The sequence below is a fragment of the Canis lupus genome, chromosome 2, assembly GCF_011100685.1.
Source record: "Canis lupus familiaris isolate Mischka breed German Shepherd chromosome 2, alternate assembly UU_Cfam_GSD_1.0, whole genome shotgun sequence".
In the NCBI taxonomy this organism is placed as follows: domain Eukaryota; kingdom Metazoa; phylum Chordata; class Mammalia; order Carnivora; family Canidae; genus Canis; species Canis lupus.
In genome coordinates this window covers 82,408,104-82,416,901 of record NC_049223.1, presented here as the reverse complement: position 1 = coordinate 82,416,901, position 8,798 = coordinate 82,408,104, and the positions used below count along the sequence as shown (strand labels likewise).

Genomic DNA, 8,798 nt, shown 5'->3' with positions numbered 1-8,798 from the left:
GCATCCTCGATCCAGAGACCCCAGCCTTCCAGAGACGGATGGAGAGTGGATGGAAGGGGCAACAGGAATTTTTCCTCTACAGGAGGAGTAGATAAGATATTGAACCACCTGAATAGCAGGGGCGCACACAGAGCCGGGCACCCACCAGCACAGCGACAGCCATACTGTGCCTTTCTAAGTCTGCCTTCCTCCGGGGGGGGGGGCACGCAGCATGCACACAGCGTCCCCGCCCTGGCCACCCCTGTAGGAACTCTAGCGGCATCAGCTGTGGCTCAGAGCAGAGACGCGTCCTCACCAGCCACAGACTGTGACCCGGTCGCCCAGACACACGGGCTCAGAAGAAGGACGGCCAAACGTCCTCCACCCAAGGCCAGCGTCCGACACCTTCTCAAACTTGTGAAAGTTCCAGAGCTTCGGAGAAGCCCTCCCATCAGACTCACCCCCCTAACACGTGATAATTCTCCAAACTATTTTGACAGATGAAATTGCAGATAATTAGCCTGACTCTGCCAACTTGAAATTGCTGGGGATGATTTCTGTGGCTGTACTCGATTTTCTGGAAGATAATCTAAAATGGAGAAACAGGCCAGTGTTATCCTCACCTCACCCCTTTGACACATCGTTGTAAGCGTAGAAGAAAACTGTAGGTTGGTCATAAGCATCTATGATAAATGCAGGGGCTTAAAGCCACACCGCCTGGATCTGTTGACATAGCAGCAAGATTGAAAAAGTGCTTTTACCTAAATGCCTTTTTACTAACGTCAGCCATCCTTTTGAGACAGATTCCATCTTCTCTATGAGTCTTTCCGTCTCTATCCCGACATGCTTCTCTGCCGGTGACTTCAGTGGCATTGGATCTTGAAGGTTCACCGCTGCCCTCTTCTAGAGCCTAGAGTCAGCGTACCTTTGCCAGATGTTAGGGGATCGATTTCAGTAATGGCCCCATGTCTCTTCCTCTGTATCCACACCCTAATCATGTCACTTTATGGAGCTCCCATAAAGGCAGACTACACTTTCCCTCGCCATGCGTCTTAGCTCAGGTGGCCACAACCAAATACCGTAGATGGGGCAGGGTGGTGGACTGGTTTGAGCGACAGAAATTTATTTCTTATTTTTCTGGAGGCTGGAACTCTGAGGTCAGGATGCCAGTGTGGTTGAGTTCTGATGAGAACTCTCTTCCTGATTTACAGATGCTGCCTTCTCACTGTGCCCTCACATGGTGGAGAGAGTTCTAGTCTCTTCCTTTTCTTATAAAGACACTGATCCCCTCGTGGGGCCCCACACTTACACCCTCATCTGAATCTAATTGCCTCCCAGAAAAGGCCACTCATCCAAATATAATCATGTTGGGGTTTAAAACCACAACATGTGAATTTGGAAGGGACGCAAACATTTACTCCATAATATCATGTGACTCACTTTGACCAATAGAATAAAACAGAAATAATAGTGCGTCAGTTCTGAGACTAGGCTTCAGAGGCCCTTGCGTGATTCCTCTTGGCCTCTTGCAAGGGTATAAGAGACAAGGGGAGATAAGCTGCCCCAGCTAAGGTGGTCCGGCCATTTCCAGCCTAGAACTAAGCTCCCAGGGGACCCATAGCTACATGAATGAGTCTAGCCAAATCATGGAGGCCAGATTACATTGGCGGATCCCTAGCCAACCTACAAATGCATGACTTATAGTAATCAATGATTATGTTTTATGCTGCTGAGTTTTGGGGTGGTTTGTTATGCAGCAATAGCTAGCTGATACACCTTGGTTACTGGATAATTGCTATTATTTATCCTCTTCCTAGAAAGGAAGTCAACTGTGGTGTTTAAAAGCACAGAGTAGATTGAGACTTCTCAAATTTTAATCCTGCCTCTGCCCCTTACTATTTGTGCGACCTTAGGCAAGATGTTCCCATTGCCTCATGTGTAAAATGGATACAGTAACAGGATTGCATAAGGCAATTTGAGTATTAAATGAGTCAATGCATATAAAGTACTTCAAACAGTGCGTGATGCAGAGCAAGCAGCAGGGAAGTGTTTGCTATTATCCCTTTTAAAGGGCTTGGGACTTGGGCAGGGCAGGCCGGAGGGGAAGCCAGTTGATCCCCAGGTAACATTTGTTCCACTATGATATAAAGGTCTTTGATCTCACATCTTAGCATGAGACAAGCTCGCTTTTCCCAAAATAGGAAATGTAATCAAGACTGCTTTCGAATTCTCTGAGATGACTCTTGCTTATCTTCTCTGAGAAATAAAATGCATTAGCGTTTTGATGGCATTATTCCCTCTCTCTGTGTAGAAGCGATGGCAGAGAAGGGAGGCATCAATGAGGTGACTCCAGTGTGGAAAACCACGGTGAAAGGTACAGACCCCTTTGTGTTTCCTCCCTGTCCTCCCCACGTTGAGGCACTCGCCATTCTTATGCTGTGCAGCCAGATTATTTAGGTCTCCCCAGGTCTCGGGGCTGCCACCACCACCACCGTGGATGCCTCCAACCTCCCCGTGTCCCTCCTCACTCAGGGCATTTTGCCCCTGGACAAAGATTTTTGCATAACAGCTAGCTTGTTAAAAAAATCAGCCCTCTCAAGTAACCTATTTGCTGCTTACCATGTGTTTCTTTTTTTTTTTTTAATTTTTATTTATTTATGATAGTCACACAGAGAGAGAGAGAGAGAGAGAGAGAGAGAGGCAGAGACACAGGCAGAGGGAGAAGCAGGCTCCATGCACCGGGAGCCCGACGTGGGATTCGATCCCGGGTTTCCAGGATTGCTCCCTGGGCCAAAGGCAGGCGGCAAACCGCTGCGCCACCCAGGGATCCCCATGTGTTTCTTAAATAATATTTTATCATGGAAAGTTGGATTGAATGGTGGGTAACCCAAACATTTTGGTGGTCAATGGCAAGCTAACTGAAGGACAAACAGGCACTCAGGACTCTCTCAACAACACACAGGGAGCAACCCATGAAGACCAATCCTGAGCCTCGAGGTGGGCTTATGAGTCACCAGCGGGGGGGCCTGAGATCACTTGATCATGGCAAGGCCCTCTGTCCTGGGGAATAGCTGGAGACATCCAAGTGCCTCGTTGTACACGTTCCCTTAAATCAATACTAACTCTCCTCCCTCCACTGTCTGCTCTACAGTTATGAACCCTACCTGTCCTTCAAGGCTGCCCTGTTCCATGTCTCTCAGGAAGGCTTCCCTGAGGCTCTGGCTGTCCTTACCCTCCCTCCTCTGGCTTCCCCATAGCCCTTTACAAAGGAATCTCTCCAATCCTCCACTGGGCAGTGAGCTCCTTGAAGATAGTAGCCATGTATGGGGCATCTCCTCCCTTCCCACATGACTCAGCCAATTGTGTATAAAGTTCTTAGAAAATAGTTGTTGGGTTTTTTTTTAAGTGAGTGGCCTCACAGTTATTTCATCTATTTTGGAGGTGAAACCTGCACTTCTTCCCAGATATGTGAATCTCCAAACCCAGGCCTCCTTTTGTAAGCTCTGATAGCTTCTAGCTGTACTGAACCACTTCTGCTGTCTTCCTTGGGGTACCTGGGACAAGGACAAGGTGCTTAAGGAGATCCTTTCACTCACATGTCTTCCTTTTTCATCAGCTCAGGCAGTTTTTGTCCTAATAGGATCACAAAGCAAGAAATATCAGCATCTTTCAGAGCAGTGCGGAAATAACTTGGCCTTGAGAAGTCCCATTGTCAGTGAATTTAAAGCTAGTCAAGCCAGACACTCTGAGTTGGACTCTTTACATTTTAGACTCTCATAAATCATAAAGTCATAATGCCAGACAGACATTTAGAAATCTTGTCCAATCCACCCATTAAAATATGCACTCCTTGGGAGGTGCTTTCTCTCCCAGTCCACACATTGTACAGATGCACATGGCCCAAGGACATAAAACTGGTAGTTGAGCTGGGCTGGAACTCTCTGGCTTCTTAACCAGCATCTGCTCACTACCCCATGCTGAGCGGGGATGGCGGGGGAAGGAATGGATTATTGTCTCCAAGATACACCATTGACTGTAATAGGCACTGTGATTACTAGTACAGAGTAATAAACCTCTGTGATAAGGATATAATGCAGAGACTTTCCTTGGCCCATTAATCCCCAGTAAATGTTGTTGCCTAGCTGCGGTCTTCCAGGCCCAGCCCCTGCTGCCCTGCCTATCACTTTGGAGCCTAAGGAACAGCATTTCATACATAACAGCAAGGCCCTATCAGATATGGCTGTATCACAAGAATTAGCACCAGAAACTGATTAAGAATTACAAAATTTGTTTTCATAATATTCCTATCTGCCTTGTGTGTATCTGTATTTGGAATATAATGAGCAAGAGCAATAATGTTAAATAGACATTCATTTGACATGGATAATGGGACTCTAAGAGAAAGGCCTTGTGCTTAGCACTTTGAGGACAGTGGGGTCACATCCCAAAAAAATGAAACATAAATGCTGCAAGCATGGTACAAACAAATTGGTCTGCCAGGGAGAGAGTGAGTGTGAGGGATTTCCAAAGAGGGTAGAGGATGGGGGAAGGCAGGAAAAGATTCAAATAAGGCTTCACAGATGTGGTAATATTTGAGCAAGACCTGGAAACTTCAGAATTTTTCAAGTGAGGAAAGGAGGAAGGATTCCAGGTCGAGAGAATAACTTGAGCCCAGAATATGTTAAAAGTGAGTTTTACCAGAGCTTGAAAATGCAGTTAATCTCTTCTCTACGTAATTTCTCAGAAGAAGCACAAAAGGGGGAGTAAGACCAATTTTATGAAGCTTCCAGTACAAGAATATATCGTTGTAGGTCAGTCTCATTCACAGAACACAGATAGAAAAATCCTAAATAAGGTATCAGGAAATTGAATCCAGAAGATAATTAAAATAAATACGTTATGACTAATGAAACTTACCGTAGGAATTCAAGGATGGCATGAAGTTTTAAAATCTATCAGTGTAACTCAAAACATTAATCAACTAAAGGAAATGGTAACAAGATTATCCAGTAGATACGGAATAAATGATCAATACACTTCATGATTAAAAAAAAATAGAAACCTCTTACCAAACTGAAAATAGATAAAATTGTCCTTAACATAATAAAATAACTGCTAAAACCTGAAAGCAAGCAGCATATTGATCATGAATTCTAGAAGCATTTATGTGAAAGTTGGGAACAAGGCAAAAGCACCTGCTTTCCCACATGTTACGCAATACCATATTTAAATTCTTTGCCAATACAATAGAATAATAAAAAAAGAAAAAAATTAGACACAAGAATTGGAAAAGATAATTTCATTATCCTCAGAAGTTATGACTATCTATGCAGAAATACTATAAGAATCTCTACATATAAATTTTTTGAAGAGAGAATCCCTAAAGGCTGTTGGATACAAGATCTACAGTTTAAAAAAAATCAATAGCTTTCCTACAAACCATAAGATGTATTAGAAAATATAATTGGAAAAATAGCCTGTTCACAATAGCAACAGATCTATGAGAGAAAGTAATAATTGCTATCACTTCCTGAGTTCCTACCTGTGTTCTAAGCATTTACATCTCCTACCTTATTTGATTCTCATAGCAAGTGTATAACCTAACTTACAACTAAATCTAACAGAAGCCTTATAAAAACTTTATAGACAAAAGTATATGATGTTATTGTAGGGCATAAAGGACTCAATAAATGAAAATATGTATGTATCATATTGTTTGATGAGAAGACTCAACATATATATGTTACAGATATCAAACTCTCTCCCTAATTAATTAAAAAACTCAAAACAGTTCGGTCAAAATCCTAACAGGAATTTTTTTATTGGGGTGATGACAGAGGAATGAAACCAGACGAACTGATTCTAAAATTCACACAAAATGGTAGACTTCTAAGAGTAACCAAAACATTTCTGAAAAAGAACAAGAAAGAAAGAACTGCTCTACCATTTACAAGGACTGATGTTATCCTAATGGAAACAATGTGATGGTGATATAGACCACCAGATTGATGGAAGAGAATAAAGATCTCAGATGTGGACACAAACATATATGGAAACTTAATACATGATAGAGTTGGCATTGCAAACTAACAGGACAAATATAAACCATTAAACATATTTCAAAGTGATGCTGAGCCAATGAACTTTCCACGTAAGAAAAAGAAATGAAATCATATCACTACCTCACACCATACGCAAAAATAAAACTCAGACTGCAGACCTAGATGCAGAAAGAAAACTTGCAACGTATTAGAAGAAAACAAAACAGAGTATCTTTAAGTCCTCAGACTAGGAAAGGAGTTCTTAGTAAATACCCTGCACTTCCCCCTTACAAAAAAAAATGAGTAGAACGAAACACTAATACATTTCTTTCATTGCACTTTGTGGAAAAAGTTAGAAGACAAACTACAGACTGGCAGTAGACATTTGCAATATATAACTGAGATAGTATCTGGGGTGCATAAAGAATCTTCAACACATCAATAAGAGAAGGACAACCAACCAACAACAGAAGAAACGGAACAGAGAATTGTGAGTTGGTCACACCAATACATGTGGGAGGAGAGAATGAAGCACACTAGTAGCCTGGGGATGACAACCAGCAACCAAACTTACTGTTTCAGAGCCACCCACTGAGGAAAGCCTACAATCTGAGAGTATCAAACATTGGTAAGGGGATGGGGAAGTGGGCCTAGCATGCACTGTTGCTGGAAGCATAACGCCGAAACAACCCCCATGACGAGCAATTTGGTATCATCTCATTAATATCAAGCTAAAATCAAGAAGTGTGCACACCAGGTGCCAACGATCCAGTGCAGCCATACACCTGAGCATTCTCCCCAGTGCGCCTAAGGAGACCCCTGTCAAGATATTCACTGCAGCACCATTTACTCTGGGAAAGAAAGGAAAAACTAGAGACAATTCAAATGCCTACAAAGAGAAGAACAATGGGCTCTCCTCCTAAGATGATAACTTAACACGTTCGAAGGAATAAGATACTGACAATTCTCAGAAACTGTAATAGTGACCAGTAATAACAAAAAAAATATGGAATAAACACATGTACACAAAAGAAAACATACTATCACTGATATATATATGTATATATACACACACACATTTGTTTGCAATAGATAAATATATATATTGCAAATACTTATATATTTGCAAAAGGATAAGGAAAGTTCACTTGAAGGACATTCAATAAATTTCTTTGGAATATTAAGTTTCGTTGAGCTCTTGGTTGCCTGACATTTTGTCACATTATTTCAAAGACGGGTGTGGAAGAAAGCACAAATGCTCCAGCTTCCCTGCTGGGAGAACCTCTCTTATTATGTGCTTTTGTGCATTCTTTACATCTAGTCCATTGCATTAAGGTAGCTAAGAAACATTTTCATCTTTGTGTGTGGTGGGTTGGGGCAGATGGCGGTGTGTGTGAATAGAACCACCTCTTTCCGAGACCTCCTGAATTACATGTATGAGATGCTTTCAAACTTGGGACTTTGCATACCGCTGCTGAGAACAGATCCAGGCTGTGTGTTGTCATAACAACAAACACAATGATTTGAAATGCAGATTCTTTCTTTTACTCTGAAGGAAACCAGTGAGGAATATAGAATACTTTGTATTGGACAGGAGCCTGTTGGAGTCCGAATGTGACATTAGAAATTGGTTGTATGCCCAGCAGAGAAGAAAGTGTATGATTCATGAAGCATCTAAACTAAGAATCGTACAGGTTTTCAGAAAGCCTGTCCATTCACATTATAAAGTTTTGACACATAAAATTATTTTTGGATCTTGGGAGTCCTGTAAGAGTAGTTTTAGGTAGTGTTGGAGAGGCGCGGTGGGTTGTAGTGGATAAGCGTTCTGGCTCTGGAATCCAACAGGCCCGTTCACCACTTCCTAACTGGATGGCATTTGAGTGTGTTACTTACTATGTTAGTCAGGCTGCTCCAGAGAAACAGAACCAGTAAGATATAGGTATATACACAAAGAAAGAGATTATTATAAGGATTTGGCTCAGGCCATATGTGGACAGAAAGTCCCAAGACCTACAGAGTGAGTCAGCAAGCTGGAGACCCAGAGAGATCCAGTGTTTCAGTCTGAAGGCAGTTAGGCAGGAGGAATTCTTTCTTACTCAGGGGGATGAGCAACCTTTTTTTTTGTTCTCTTCAAGCCTTCAGCTGATTAGATGAGGCCCACCCTCACTAAGGAGAGCAATCTGCTTTATTCAGTCTACTGATTTAAATACTAGTCTCATTCAAAAACATCCTCCCAGGAACACACAGAATAATGTTTGACCAAATATCTGGGCATTCTGTGGCCTAGTCAAGTTGACATAGAAAATTATCCATCACACCTTTTCTGAGTCTTGGTTTCCTTATCTGTAAAAGGTAGCTAATATCAGTAAATAGCTCATGGAGTTGGCGTGGGGACAATAGATGAAGAGCAATCAGAGGAGTGGGGACTTCGTTAAATCATCAGTAAATCTTCACCAAATGCATTAATACATTGAACACATAGTGGAATCCTGTCTGAATTTTGTGTTTCTGAGTCTGTTCTTTTTTTTTTCTTCACATATTTTTAGGAGTCATGTATGAGTAGCCAAACCAGAGATTCCTTTTGTGATTCCTAATAATGGTAGCTTTAGAGACTCATTTTGGTCACCCAGGATTGTGCTAGCAACATTCACCCATGCCACTGCATATGGCTCTGGGTATTCAGATACCACTGATGAGCATCTATCCTGTTGATGGACATGTCCATCTCTCCTAGTCTTTCCCTTTGAACAGTGCTCCATAGCAGTCGGGGCCCACCTC

General features: G+C 42.2%; 1 protein-coding gene across 4 annotated transcripts in view; it reads left to right on the top strand.

Moving 5' to 3' along the window:
- Window positions 1-8,798, top strand: part of KAZN (kazrin, periplakin interacting protein) — a 1,012,902-nt gene that overhangs the window by 418,182 nt on the left and 585,922 nt on the right. The window lies entirely within an intron of this gene.